General features: G+C 27.9%; 1 protein-coding gene across 2 annotated transcripts in view; it reads right to left on the minus strand.

Moving 5' to 3' along the window:
• Positions 1–16,700, minus strand: part of LOC107443319 (uncharacterized) — a 90,963-nt gene that overhangs the window by 27,526 nt on the left and 46,737 nt on the right. The window lies entirely within an intron of this gene.

Below are 16,700 nucleotides of genomic sequence, written 5' to 3' on the forward strand. Positions count from 1 at the left end.
TTCTTTATATTGTGATAAACCAAACTCGTGTAAACATTGCACCTTTCAAGTTCGAAAGTACGGCTGGCTGAATTTTAATTAGTGCCATTTTTACTCCAACGGCTTGAGCAAATACAACGAGAATGCATGTTAGCAAAGTCTCTTATAATGTCAACAAGAACTAAAAGCTTATTCTTAACAAATGTAAAGCTGTAAATGGAAGGTTACAATCTGCAAAATAATTCAGCTAATTAGTGACTTTTAGCAAAAATCACTGATTTCACTTGTTTGTGGTCACCAAACCATTTTTATTTTCACGAAACATTTTGTATTTTGATTTAATATTTAGATGCATAAACTTTATCTTAAAAAAATAATCTTCAACTGTCTGCTTTCAAAATTTTTTAGAATGTTTCTCTTGAATCATGCAGTTTAATAGATTCTTTTTATTGTTAAGACTACTGTTCAGAAATTTAATTTTAAAATAATTTATTAGGGGCCCGGAAAATTTTGTGGGCCTTGGACCTGAATTTGTCTTGATCGGTCCCTGCTTTCTTGTAAAATCACATTCATTCTGTTTCTTTTAAAAATTAAACACGAAAAAAATAGTAAAATAATTTAATTAATAAGTCGTGGAAATCGAGAAAATTAACTTTGAAAAAGAAATTAAGAATCCCTTCAAAGTGAAAGTTCATTTAATTTAAATTAATTACTTACTATTGAGTTTGATTTTAATATATTTTATTTAATGAGTATAAGTATTTGTATTTGACTGCGTAATTTATTATTTAATCTTAAATAGAAAAAAATTAATAATAGCTATCAAAACTAGCTAATTGAAAAACTATTTGCAATATGTAGAATAAAACTAAGCTGCTTATAATTTGTCATTTGATTACAAATAAAAATTCAAGTAATATTTATATAGAAGCCAAATTTGTTAGCAAAAAGGGGAATAAAGAAATGCAAGAATGGAAGGGAAAAGGACGAAAAAGAACAGGATGAAATATCCAATAAATAATTTCGCTTTATTTTATATTTTAACCGTATTAAAGATAGAGATATCATAGTTATTGTTCAAATTCAATAATAAATGATAAATAACGTTTAATGTTAGTTACTTATCGGGATTATTCTAATATAATTATGAATTTGAATTTATTAATATTACATAATAGAAATTTTTTTCCATTAAAATTAATGCGTGAATCATTTATAATTTAATGTTAACTATTAATTTCAGATTCTTTCTACTTGAAGTTTTGTCCTGTCGAAGTTATGTTCACGTGAATCTTTGCTGATCAAGTTATTGGGATCATATTTCCCAGAATATGGCTGCCCCCTATACTTTGGGGATCAAAATTCAAATCTATCCGGAAAAAAACGGAATGTTTATTCTGAGAAAGTATATCTTAGTGCCTGTTTTCGTAACTTAAAATATCGTCTACTCTAACTAATTAACATATTTGAGGTCACCCCCTGGAACCGTAAAGATTGAGTCCTAGAAAATGAAGTTTCGATCATTATATCAAAAGTTATTCAGAGTAGTCCTGTTTCTTAAATTTTTGTCGCATTGTTAATTAAATTCTAGTTATATCTTTAAAAAAATGTGCTAGCATTTCATGAGATCAAGCACATATTCTCAATTTGGTTTTCCACACTAATTAAGTGCTTGAATGGGTGATATATGAATGAGCGTTTCATCATTCTCAAGAAGTAACCTCGTTTCCTCCTTGTTATACAACAGTTAAAATGTGAACAAATACAAAAACTTTTCCGAAGCAACTATGACCTCTGCTTATGCTGACCTTTAAATTTTAAGGAACCCGCCTTAACACGAAACTTTTTTTACTGAAAAGATTTTAGTCTGTAAAAACCCATTTGTGTTACACAATTACGTTTTGTTCTTTAATTGAGTTCTTATGTAATACTTTTCATTTTCAGCATTTATTATATTATATCAGTGTATTAAGATTGTTCTCCACTTCCAATAATAAATATAATTGAATCATTAGCTGAATGTCCTTTCTTCCTACGGGAAAAAAGTAAATAATCAATAAATCGGTAATTATCGATTACGAAAACATGCACTAAACTGAAAGACATATACAGACCCACAATTAGTGAAACTAAAATAATCCTTATCTTTTTATAATTTTTTCGATAATTTTCGTTCAGTTGTGCCTAAATCGCCTTTCTGGTTATCATGATATACTTAGCGGTCTTTGCTTTTAATGACATCCCCTTCGTGTTAAAGCAACTTTTGTTTATCTTTTTGAGATTGGTTATGGTTTACTTACATATATATTCATTTATTTACAAATCGCCAATCAAGGCGGGTTAGCCATGGTTGGTAGGGTGTGGGGCCCATGTTCGAAAGGTTGTGAGTTCAATCCCCGTGTACGAAAAGGTGACTGGTTGACAGTAAATTTGTCAGGGTCACAAAGTCCTCCAAGTTCCTATAACGTATAACCTCTGGGGGTACTGGATCGGAGATTGATCGTGTTCTGGATCAAGTCAAAATTACTATCTGCGGATGGATGACGTGCGAATGTGTCATACCTGTAAAACGGTATGTGACGTATGCATGTTGTCTCCGGTTCATCCTCAGAAATGTTTCCTAGACTATCGCCAATGGCCCATTGTGCAGCTCTAGTGCGACGCAAATGAAAAGTACGAAGTACGAATGAACAAAAATGAGAGGGGCCCCGATTGTTAGAGTTTCTTAATATCATGTAAGCAAATGTGTCAATTCACGATACGATTGATGATTATGGATATTTTTAAAAAAACTTGAGTTTTATAATGCAAATGATAGTGAGGGAAAAAATGAAAATTTTACTGTATCATACTTCACCGAAGGCGTCGAAAGGACTGATATATACCTGACAAAATCCATTATAATAATAAGGAAAATTCATCAATGAATAATTTTACTTGAGTTAGCTTTTTCAATCGAAATTCATTTATATCATTTGGGGTTGCGAAAAGAAGTGTCACTTAGATGAATGCCTTAAAAGTGGGGTGCCAATAAATTAAAGAAAAAAAAATCGTGGAAGGAAGTATAATGGTTTGGGGTGCTTGGAGAAATTAAAAAGAACTTTGAATCATATTTATGCTGCAGAAAATTTATTGTGATATTTTAAAAATTTAAAAGAATCCTAGAAAAATTTTCATTTGCGTTTTTAGAAGATAACAGAAGATCTTTTGAAAAATTGGTTATCTCCAGTTAAAAGTTTCTTCAAATTCAAATATTTTTTTGAATTCTGTGATTTTTTTTAAAAGCAGATGAGCTGTTTGCCATTGACGATTGTTAAATACAAATTTAAATTAAAAAAATGATATTTTTAAGACACATTTTTACATGCAATAATAGAGTTAGTTTAAATGTTCGATTGTTTGTTTGAAGTTCATCCTTTAATAATTGTGTTTCTCAAACTATTTAAATTTTAGGAAACAAATGAAGGATGTTAGGAAAACAAATTCCAGACCTGAAGGTAAAGGTCACTTCTATGTTAGCGGATCGCTTTGAAATCAAGGACAGATACACCAGACAGTCCTTTTGTTTTTCTTCATTCGAAACTTTTCTGTTGGAGAATCGGTGACGGTATAATTAAAAATAAATGCAACCATTGTGCCATTTAAATATAAAATATATAAAGCTGTCGTGACTGTTTTGAAACCTTTTCAATGAAAACTGTATTTTCTTTTATATTTGAGTTTCACTGAAATGTTTAATGCATAATACTTCTTAAAAGTTAAAAAGAACACGTTAATTCTATTTTATAAATTCAACACTTGACTAATTTTGACATAATTTAAAAGAAAGCACTCATAGGTTAATTTATAATTTATACTATCAAATCATCTCATATCACTCATGGGATAATTTATATAAGAAAAACAATATAATGCTGACCACTTTCGACGCATTACTTGAGTGGTTGTCCACTTAGGAGATATATACATCACTTAGACAGTTTGGAAACAGTAAATATGCATATATCTCCAGAAATATACATCAGATTGAAAAGAGAAATTAGACACATTCAATATTTTTTTTATTGACTGTAAGTTGTTTGCATACATGGCAACGTTACTTTTAAAAAGTAACGAAAAGTACAAGTATTTTTTAAAAAAGCAACCAGTAAAAAGTTCTTATTTTAAAAAGTAACGAGTAAAAAGTACGAGTACTAAACAAAAAAAGTAACGATTTAAAAGTACATTTCTAGGAAATCGAAAACTCAAAGTAACCTAAAATTTTATTGAATAATATTCTTGTGTTCTTTAATGTTTTTGCAAAATTGCTGTTATTTATTTAATTATTTTTAATTTTGAAAGTTATGGACATTAATTTATTTTTAAATTTGGAAGAATATTATAATATAATTTCATAATATAATCGTATAATATAATTTTAAAATCAAATATAATTTTAATATCAAACTTTTTATGGATTTGCATAAAAAAGTTTATTATTTTAGTTTATTATTTTTATTTATTTAAATTACCATTGATTTAAATTTTTTTTACTCTATAGAAACGCGTTTTAAAAGCACAAACATAAACAAAGCAACACGCGGGGTTTAAGATAGCTTTGTGATTTTTGAGCCAGTAAAAAATAATTGAATGTGCAGTATAAGTTGAAACAGAATGTATTTAAACATGAAGTTAGCTGTGAATGCATATATATTGCACATTAATTTTATAAATTAAAAAAACATAAGCATTTTTTTTTAATTAATATTTTTTTTATTTTTAGGAAGGCTTATCGAGTTTTAGAAAAAAGTAACGATTTCATTCGACATTTCCGTTACAAATACTTGCACTTTTTCCATTAAAAAGGAACGAAAGTACAAGCAAAAGTACTAAATTTAAAAAGTAACGAAGTACAAGTAAAAGTGCGTACTTTTTACTTGTACCAAGTAAAAGTACTGCCATATATGGTTGTTTGACAATGACCGGATTGACCGTTTTGTTGATACTGTAAGCTCTAAAAATGCGATATTTAGCTTGAAGCTAAATTATTAGAATTGTAAACGAATTACAAAGCCCGATTTTTGATTTTTCAACTATATTTTTAAAATTAGAGACATTTAAAAAAATGAAATTTTTGCATTGGCTTAGCGGAAATTATTTCAATTTAAACGATAGACAATTCGGTTTAGTCAGGTATTTTAAGGACATCAGTGATGTTTGCTAGATTATTGTTCTTTACAAAAAATGTTGTTTATTGATCGTTTTGTAATTTTAATTATTTTCAGTCTCTATGCCAGGTTATTTGAAAGATCAAGGTGAACTTGACAGCATAGGCGAACTACTTCACCAAATTTGAATTTCTACACTTATCTAAAAAAAAACGTGTTTATTTTGTTTATTGTTATGCTTTTGAAACGCATTACTATAAAAATGATTAGTTTGAAATCAACAGTAATTTAAATAAAAAAAATAAGTTTCTTACTGAAAAGTCCTACTAATTCGTTGAGAATGAATATAAAGAAACATCAATATTATTTATGATGTCAATGATTATTAATTTTGGTAATAGTTACTAATTGAAGTAAAATAATAAGATGTGTCCTAAAAGGAAAATTAATGGAAAAATGATGTTATTTCGTTTAAAAGAGCGTAAAAAAAACGGTAAGCTATTATTGATCTTAATGATGCTTAATTAATTTTAATTTAATAGGTGTTAATTGCAATAAAAAATAAATTATAAACTAAAAAGCAAAACCAATGGAAAATATGTATTTCTTCATTATGGAGAACAGTAAAAAGTCGCTATTCTATTATTAACAAAAATGATTTAATTTGGTTACAGGCACTACTGGCATCATGGTAATTGGCGCAGTTTTAATAGGTAGGGTAAACCAACCAGTGAAGGAACACTACCCAGTGAAGGAACATTTCATATATATTCATTAAAAATAAGAATTTGAAAGTTTTTCTTTAGATTGATTGGTAACAATAGCTTACTGCCAAACAATAGGAAGTCATCTAGCAATATTTTGGATTACCTGGTCAAATAGATTTCTCTGAAAAAATTTTTGAATTTGTTATTATCTCTGCAACACCTTGTTTCGTTGAAAAAATTATAAGGTGAGTGTTTGTACTTATATGTTTGAAGTGGAATTAATTGCATGTAGTAGTCTTATTTTTCTTACTGTGAAAAAGAGAATTCAAAATATAGTTATTGAAGTTACGTTTTATTTTTTTTAAAGCACCATAGCATAATCAAGTACTGAGATAAGGGGGTGTTTATTCACTGGATCACCAAACGATGAAAAACCAGTGAAGGAACAAGTGTTCCTTTACTGGGTTTTTCACCTAGTTAATGAAAATAAAAGAAATTTTTTAATTTTCTTGTACTTTTAGTCATATTATACATCAAAATTCTGTTTAAAAGACAAAAAACAACTTCCAACCAGTGAAGGAACAGGCATGTTCCTTCACTGGATCACCAAACGATGAAAAACCAGTGAAGGAACAAATGTTTCTTAACTGGGTTCATTTCTCAGTTAATGAAAATAAAAGAAATTTCGTAATTTTCTTGTACTTTTAGTCATATTATACATCAAAATTCTGTTTAAAAGACAAAAACCAGCTTCTAACCAGTGAAGAAACAGGCATATTCCTACACTGGGAATACTTCCAGTGAATGAACAGTAATGTGTGATATATGATTTTACATGATTCTAGGATAAGTAATTCTGCTATATAGAGGACAACCGAAATTTTGTTAAAAATTGTATGAATAATTCCTGAAATAATTTCAGTTCAAAATGTTAATTTAATAGCTTAATTTATGAAAAAATTATAATTTATATTTATTAACGGGGTGTGTAGTTACATCAAATGTTAGGCAACTTAATAAACTATGTTTACAAATCGAAAACTAATTAAATATAATCATAAAAATAGAACATTTTTTCGCTGGCTTTTGCACCAAGAACTCCTAATAAGCTATCATTATAGGATAGCAACGTGATTATATAATTTATAGAAACTACTTTACAATGTTAGAATTTAGAAGTAAGTTCCTCAACAAAAAACAAAGTTAAACAGAAACGATACTCAATTTCTTCAGAAGCTTGAGAGGGAAATCCCTCAAGATATGTTGTAAATTTTTAACACAGCATTGACGGAAGAGTCTAATATCGAAAATGTCCAAGAGCCTGTACTTTTTCCAATATGGAAGAAGCACGTATTAAAAGTAGACCACTTGCTAAAGTCAAACTTAGGAACTGAAGCTAGTATTGATAATGAATGCATATTAGATATCGAATTTGAAATGAGTCCTCATGCTGATTCTCTTAGTTGAAAAAAGAAATGATTCTGTAAGTAAAATCAGTACTTCTAAAGATCCTCTAGATATAAGTCAACAAGAGATGGATTTGCCTCAAACTTCAAGACACCTTTCCCCCGTTTATTTTCGAGAAAGGCATTCTAGAAATGTTGCTGAAAAATCAGAAGAAGTTTGGAAGAGCCATTTACATTGGCCAAATATTGATGATAAAAAGAAAGGTCAAATAAGAAGAAAAGCGAATAAATTACCTTTTGCACTAACTTCAGAGAAATGGCAAAAATTTCAAGAGGCTGAAAGATCTAAAACACATTAAAACAAGAGAACATGGAAAAGAAAAAGAAAGAAAAAATACTTAAAAAAGAAAAAAAGCTTCAAGAAATAAGAGGAAAAAGAGTAAACAAAAAGGTGATAAAATAATAATGATAATAAACAGCATCGGATGACACAATGATTTAGATTTGACTGTCAAATTATAAGAAAGAACGATTTTTTTAAATTTATTTTGTATTTAACATCACTTTAATTTCTAGTTCATGATTACAGAAAAAAGTTAGCATTTTACAAGTACTTGTATCTCATAATTTCACAAATAGTCTTGTTTTTAGTCGGACCTCTATTTAACAAAATCACTTAATACCAATAATAAGCTCGTTATATGGAAAATTCGTTAAATAGAAAATCACCTCTTAAAATACTTAAACAACACAAAACAGGTTTTAAATTCTTAAACACTAGACATAATTAAAATAGCAATTGATACACTTTTATCTTGTAAACTAGTATCTACTATTTATCATATAAATCTCAACCATAAAAGAAATCTGCATGGAAAGCAAGAATAGAGCAAAACATTATCCAGTGTTACACTATCATGCTATATACATTTTCAACTAAAAAAAGTCTAAATTTATGTATAAAAATATAGTTGCATTTATTATAAAAGTAATTTTAAACATACATTACCACTTGCGTTAAGTTAAATTGCTACGGATGAAATCCGTTAATTTGAAGTGAGTTTTTCGTTTGAAGTGCAAACAAAAAGGGAAAGGGAATTTACTGCTTTCTCTAAGATAATTTTTAGACAAAACAGTAATACATTTCATAAAGCAGTGGCTTCGAAAATTAATTTAATGTCATTTCCCCCATAAATTGCTTTAACAAGTTTAAAATGTTAAGAAATATTTTGGAAAATAGGGAAATTGGATCTCAATGAAAAGTTCGTTAAATAGAAAATTCACTTCGCTATATGGAAGTTATTTTACAAAAAAATTTCCAAAATGCTCTTGGTTTCTCGAAAAAATTCGTAAAATAGGGAAATTCGTAGAATGGAAGTTTGTTAAATAGATGTCCGACTGTATTTGTATGGCTAAAAAATTCATAAAGAGCATTAAAAAATAACCAAAATTAAGTGTTCCTTCACTGGGCAATTTTGTGTTCCTTCACTGGTAAGAGCTGTTCCTTCACTGGGTCTTCTTACTACTTGTTATTTGAACCTCCAAAACTTTAAAACAATATTATGTAAGTTCTCTGCAATTTTTTTGCATAATTTGCAATTAGTAACAAATATGTTGACACTGTCATTTAACTGAAATTACGAATTTTGAAATTAATATGATTTTTTAAAAGGCAAGCGAAGCTTAAGTGTTCCTTCACTGGTTAGTTTACACTACTAAACATTCTCTTGCAAAAGTAAGAATTTTATGAGTAAATTTGGAATCGATTACTACTATCCCAATACTGTACAGTCCGCAAAAAAAAAAACGAATCACCCTGAATAACTTTCGTTCTAATGATCGGATTTTCACGAACTAAGTGTCAATCTTAATGGTTTCTGGGGGTGACCTCAAATATGTTAATTAATTAGTGCTAACTATTAATTAAGTTACGAAATCAGACACAAAAACGTACTTTCTCTGAATAAACATATATTTTTTTTTGCATATTTGGAATCTAGACACTTGAATTAGGGGGGGTAGACAAAATTTTAAAAAAATTGGGTGGTAAATTGGGCCGCAATAAAGGTTTATATATTTGGCGATAGTCCAGAGAACCGCCAAAAAAAGTCGCCTGCGCAAATAAATATTTTAAGATAACCCATTGACTAATTCAAAAGAGGAGTGCTTAGTTTTACTAGGTTGCTACGCAACCAAGTTTTGATAGTAAAAAAATTGAAATAATGCTCAGTGATTGCTCGGAGAGGTTTAATTTATTGTTAATAGAAAATATCTCGAAGTTTCTTGGCAATAAACAATTTTTTTAGGGGATTTCTGTCCAAAAAGCAAAAAAAAAAAATTATTTTAATCTGCTTTGAAAAGTAAATTTGAATCGATTTATAAATTATTTATGATAGTTTTTAGAATTTAAATACATGAACTTTTTATCTGATATTATTTAGATTACACTGTTTTTACTATATTTATTCGAGGATTTTAAACTAAAATCAAATGAACATAACTTATTATAGCTATATACAAAATTTTAGGGATAATCATTTTTACAGCTTTAATCGAGTCTTCTAGGCAAGAAAGTCTGAAGAAAAAAAAAGTGCTTGAAAAATAAAATGTAGATTGTATAATAATTCTAATGCACATTCACAAGGTTTTCTATAATTTACGATATTTCTTTTTTCTATAACTCAAGGAATTGCTGAATGTTTAGTGGCATTTTAAAAAGATTGAAATATGTTATGTTTAAGAATAAGATATTGAAATAATATGTTGCATATTGTAGGATTCATTGTTTAAAAAATCGCCTCATTCTACTAGATATTTAGGTTACATCGTTTTCTTTGGATAAAGATGATTAGCAAATAGCATCCTCATCTTTCGATACATTCTGAAACTTATACGTTCGCAAATTCACCATAAAATGTCGCACAGCATATTCTTCATTTACGATAAGCTACATTTACCACCAAATACTGCTACTATGGTTATTTTTGTTTTCTTATATATATCTGATGCTCTCTTTTTAAACAGAGCTCGTAAGATCCTTAAGATACTGAAATGGGGGCACAAAAACTTAAAAGATAAAATATTTAATTTCATTAACTCAAAATATCTGGTGTCAAAATGTTAATTTTTAAGTTAAATATAACTTTTACAATATTGATGTTCTTACGTTTTTAAAGATCACATGAATCCTGATAAAATATTAAAATGCATATGTTTACTTTAACGAGTGTAAAATCCTTATCAAAATAATGATCAAGATCCAAATGTAAAGCAGTATAATTGACGATAAAAACTCAAATGGCTTCAAAACATATGAAGAGGGAAGTAAAAGTCGACATGTTTCGAGATTTCAAATATAATCGCCCATTCTCAAGACTTGTCAGGCTTGGATAACTTGTGACTTTTATTATTGGACGCTCAAAACATGTCTATTTTTATTATCATCTATTATTTTTTTAAATCAATGAAGTTTTTATATTTTCGATTCAGTTTCTTGGGATTATCCATTTAGTTACACAACATATTAAATTATTTCACTCGATATTAAAATAAGTTTTACATATGTTATAGGCACAGGTTCTTAGATTGAAAAAATAATAATTCACTACTTAGTAAAAAAATCAATGCAGTAAAAAAAAATTTTTTTTTTTTTGCTGCAAGCCTTAACATTTTAATTTAAGGTCATAAAAAAATTCCGTTTACAATTGAAATTTCAAAAGTCGAATGTGAAAATGGAATGTCCCCTAGTACCAGGAATCGAAATTAAATAGTTACAAGGACAACTTTTTAAAAAAATAGCGTTTCCGTCCTACTCGAAGTTGTTTGAAAAGGTATTTTTTATATATCGATTCCAAAGTTTATTCTACACATATTTCAGGGTATACTTTCGGAGTATTTCGATAGAGTTTAATTTTGCACCCTTATTTGCTTAAAATTATTAAATAATTTACTTAAAATAAATTATTCAAGCTACATGATTTAATGCATTTATAGTATAATAATAAACGGAGCTTCCAACGCATATCCTTAACCTTAATACCGCTATCATTAAATAAATGGAGTAAGCTTAGATAAATAATAAAAGTTAATTTTTCCCTCGTTTTAATTTTCAAGGAATAATATGTTTCGATCAAACAGATTTCATTCTGGAAATAGCAAAATTATTGAGTAGGTCCCTTGGAGCAATATCATTCTTATCCTCTTTTGACGAAATATAGGAAAAATTAGTTTTCACAGTTTCTGTAAAAAGTATGTTAGCCTACTTGCCACGTTTTTCTTAAAAAATTTTTTTATTAAAATAAGTTCGGAAATTGTGTATTTTTTATAGCACTTTCTTTAAAAATCAGATGACTCTAAAATTGGCACAGCTTGGGAATCCTTACAAATTTCAATTTTTAGTATTTTAACAAAATAAGGCATTTTCCGGATAATAAATTATACTACAATAATATCTTGGAAATCATGCTAAAGTAAAAAATTAAACAAAATAGTTTAGTATATTATCAGAAAAAAAATCTACTTGGTATCATAAAGAGTAAGAGATGTAATGAAATAATTAGTGAATCACACGTGGTCCGATAATTAAGAATTTAATTTCACAACCAAGATAGTAGGACGACATTTAAGATACTGAGATATTTTAAGAGACTAAAAAAATTGGCTACGTATTCCATAGCTGTTCGGTATCTTTATCCTCTTTGTAGTGACTTGTAAAACATCAACACTATTATAGATAATCTAAGTTGAAGTCACGAGAAACAAAAAAAAAGACAATCAATAATTTATATTCTTTTTCAAAAAAAATAGTATGCTAAGTAAATAATCAGCTGTTTTGCATTAAATAATTTTAAACAGCTGAATGTTTTTAATTTCTTAACAAGGTTTTATTCTTAGCTAGCAGACAATAATTCTTTAAAAAAAAACTTGACTATAATTTAAAAAGGAAACCTAAATTAAAAAAAATCTAAATTAAAGTTATAAAAAAATTTATTAATATATTAATGAAGAAATAATAAACGTAAAATGGTAAAGAATAAGATTTTTAAAATATTAAAATTTAATTAAATAGTTGGTAAAATAATTCTGCGATACACTTCCGGAAATTTCTTTTAAGATAAGGATGATATAGGGTAAACCAACAAATGAAGGAGCATTTCATAGATATTTCTTAGAAATAAGATTTTAAACGTTTCAATTTAGATTGATTGGTAACAGTAGCTTACTACCTAACAATAGGAAGTCATCTAACAATGCATTTAGTTACCTGGTCTTTGAGATTTCTCTGGAAAAAGTTCTGAATTTGTTAGTATCTGTTCAACGCCTTGTTTCTTTGACAAAATTATAAGGTCAGTGTTTGTTGTTATCCGTTTAAACTACAATTAATTGCATATAATAATGCTTTTTTTTCTCATTGTGAAAAAAAGAATTCAAAATATGGTCATTGAAGTTACGTTTCATTTATTTTAAGCATCATAACATAAGCAAGTACTGAGATTAGGGGGTGTTTATTAACTGGATTACAGAACGATGAAAAACCAATGTATAAACAAGTGTTTCTTTACTGGGATTTTTTCAAGTTAATGAAAATAAAAGAAAAATTTTAGTTTTCTTGTACCTTTTGTCATATTATAAATCAAAATTATGTTAAAAATAAAAAAAAAACAACTTCTAACCAGTGAAGGAACAGGCATGTTCCTTCACTGAGAATAGATTTCCCAGTGAATGAATAGTATGTGTGAAATATGATATTACTTGGATAATTAGTAGTTCAGCGACATAGAGGACTCCTAAAATTCAGTTAAATGTTGTATGAATAGTTCCTATAACTATTTCATTTAAATATGCAAATTTAATTGCTAAATTTATTTAAAGAATTATAATAATAATTAATTTATTATTTATCTTTATAAATGTAGTGATTAGTTATTACATCATACCTTAGACTCCTTAATAAACTATGTTTATTAACTAAATATAACAACTGAATATAATAAAAGCTTGAATGGAATCTTTGCAGGATTTTGTGCCAATAATTAGCTAAATTATTATCCTATTGCCGTCTTTAATGTCCTAACGGGAATTGGTAGGAAAAATCCATTTAAAGACAATTATCTAGGTGAAAAATGGGTGAAGTTTTTTTAAGGTGACATCCACCGATAACTCAGTGCAATGCAAAGATAATTTCAAAAGGCAAAACTTCCCTTAGAGAATAATATTCGAAATACTGGTTTTAAGAACTTCAGAGAATCTTTAGGAGGGAAGTAGCCCTGGCATCCTTTTATAAAGTGATTGCATTTACAATGCGAATAAAACAAGAGTTGAATACTGCCCTTAAACGGGAAAAATCTGCGGCCTTAAAAATTATAAGGATTTATATTCTAAAGTACCTAGGAAAGAAAAAGTACCTCCATTGGTAGTTTTTCCTTACAGAAGAATTCGTAGAGATATTACAGAATCAATCCCTGCTACATATTTCATTGGAAAAAGCTATTCATGAAATGAAACGATGACCGCAGCAACATTTTACAAATATATTGCAAATGTTTTTACCCATGGCTAATTAAAAATGCAATCAAATTCCTAATTTTGCTTCTTCTGGATAGGTCTGAATCTCATATCAATTTGAAACTGAGCAAGTTTTGTTCCTCAAAACAAATTTTCTGGTTTAGTTTTCCACGTAATTCTTAGAAATCTCGTTAGATCTTGAAAACAAAAGAATTGTAAAACAATATGTCTAGAAAATTTTACATCCATTTTTAAATAAGATTTTGAGGCATCAACTGATGAAGTTAAAATGCTTTTATGAAATGCGATATTTTTTCATTCGAGGTAGGAAACGTTGACTGTAACAAATGCATGCAAAACAGACACCAAGAGTTAATGAGCAAGACAACTTATCAACAAAATACATGCTTCGAGAGTAACGATGCACTATTTCTTCAGAAGCTTGAGAAGGAAATCTCACAAGTTATGTTGCAAATTTTTAAAGGAACATTGACAGAAAAGTTTAATCTCCCAAATATCCAATAGCCTCCGCTTTTCTCAATATTGAAGAATTTATTTCAAAAAGAACAATTGTATAATCAAATTTTGGCTCTGAAGCTGAGACAACTAACATTAATAATGAAAGTATCTTGAAAACCGATTTTGAGATAAATCCTCTTGAGGCATTGTTAGTTGCAAAAACGATTGGTTTCATAAGTAACTACTAGATATAAGTCAATGAGAGATGGGTTTTACTCAAACTTCGAAACTCCTTTTTCTCATTTATTATCCAGTGAGGAATTCTTGAAATGGAACTGGAAAATCAAAAGAAATTTCGAAGATACATTTACATTGGCCAAAAATTTGGAAAAAAGAGGAAGGTTAAATCAAAAGAAAAAGAAATAAATTACTCATGACGAAGAGAAAAAAAATACTTAAAAAGATTTTAAAAAAAGCTTGAAAAATATGAGGAAAAGATTAAACAAAAAAATGATCGAATTATAATAATAATAAAAACATCATCAGATTACACAATGATAAACATTCATAATTTAGAACGGACTATTAAACTGTGAGAAAAAAATGAAAAACATTTTTTTAAAATTATGTATTAAAACATATTTTACTTTCCATTCCATGACTGAAAAAAAAGTAAAATTTTCCACATTAACTGTGGTTATATGTCGTAATTCCAAGAAAAATCTTGTTTTTAGACATTTGTGCGGCCTATGGATTCCTAACGAGCATCAAACATTATCAAAATTAAGTGTTCATTCTCTGGAAAATTTAGTGCTTATTCACTGGTAAGAACTGTTCCTTCACTTGGTCATCTTACTACTTATTATTTAAACCACCAAAAGCTTAAAACAATATTATGTAAGTTATCTAACTTTTTTTACATAATTTGCATTTAATAACAAATATGTCGAAACCATCATTTAGCTAAAATTACAAATTTTTAAATTTTTATGAATTTTTTTTAAAGGCAAGCTAAGCTTAAGTGTTCCTTCATTGTTTAGTTTACCCTATAAGATGTTGAGAAATTTGCGATGTTGTGAGAGATGTTTAAAAATGTTGACTACGTATTTTTATTAATATTTATAAAATATATATTCAAGAAATTGATAAATATATTATTCCAAATCTATGCATACGTATGTATATTATTGAAATTGTATCAGTTATTGAAAAACAAAATAAAAAAAATAAAAAATAATCACATTAAATAAGCACAATCTGGTGTATTCTATCAGAAGCACGCTTTTTTAAAACTAGACATTTGTTGAATAAAGTGTTTTTTATTCAAAATTCTTTACTAAATTGCAAATAAATTATTAAATGACTAAAAAAGAAACATCGTATTTTATAGTGTGAAAGAAATAAAAATAAAAAGATTAGCAAACGATTATTAGCGAAAAAAATATGAATGAAATTTTACGCTACGCGCGCGAAGTCAAGTTCCTCCCAAGTTTATCACATTTTAATATTAATCGCCCCAATTAGTTATTTCTTTATTGTCGCCAAATTATTTTTTTAAAAATAATTAATTTTCATTTTTCTCAGCTTCTAATAAATAAAAACAGTTGAAACTTTAGATTTTTCAATTGAAAAATATGTAGATTAATATGGTATAAAAAAATTCATACCTTATAATTCAATATTTTTTCATCCTCACTTTAATTAAATAATAAAAAATAATAAATAATTATTAAAAATTATTTTTTGCATGAAATTATCTTTGGGTAAATGAGTTTTATGAGTGGGTGAAATTTTTTTTGAATTGCTTCATTAGTTTTGAAAATATGACTGAAAACGCAAAAAGCGAAATTAACATTAAGGGGTACGAACTTTGAATCGCTCTCCTGACCAAACTATGGGGACCACATTTCCCAGATTGCGGCTACCCCCTATATTTTGAAGATAAGAAATCCAAATATGTAAAAAAAAATGCATGTTTATTCAGAGAAAGTACGTTTTTGTGTCTGATTTCGTAACTTAATTAATAGTTAGCACTAATTAATTAGCATATTTGAGGTCACCCCCAGGAACCATTAAGATTGACACTTAGTTCGTGAAAATCCGATCATTAGAACGAAAGTTATTCAGGGTGATTCGTTTTTTTTTTTGCGGACTGTACATTTTTGTAATAGATTTCTTACGTCCTCTAGGAGAAAGCGGCTTGATTGTTCAAAATTTTAAAAATCACGAAACGCCTTGAGCAACAGCATTGTGTCAGATCATATTGAATAGCGGTAGTCTTTATTTTGATAGGAAAAACTACTAAATAAGAGTTTTGTTTAATCTAATTACGTAAAACGCATTGCAATGCTATGCGTTAAAAATAAATACAAGTAGGAAGTATATAAAAAATGACCTTGGAAAAAACCCTTTACATGTATGTTCAAATATAAAAGTACAGCATATAAACACGTGCAAAACATGTCATTATTAAAAAACTACAATATATCTAATAATTT

Source organism: Parasteatoda tepidariorum, chromosome 2 (assembly GCF_982258835.1).
Source record: "Parasteatoda tepidariorum strain Cologne lab strain chromosome 2, Ptep-v5.0, whole genome shotgun sequence".
In the NCBI taxonomy this organism is placed as follows: domain Eukaryota; kingdom Metazoa; phylum Arthropoda; class Arachnida; order Araneae; family Theridiidae; genus Parasteatoda; species Parasteatoda tepidariorum.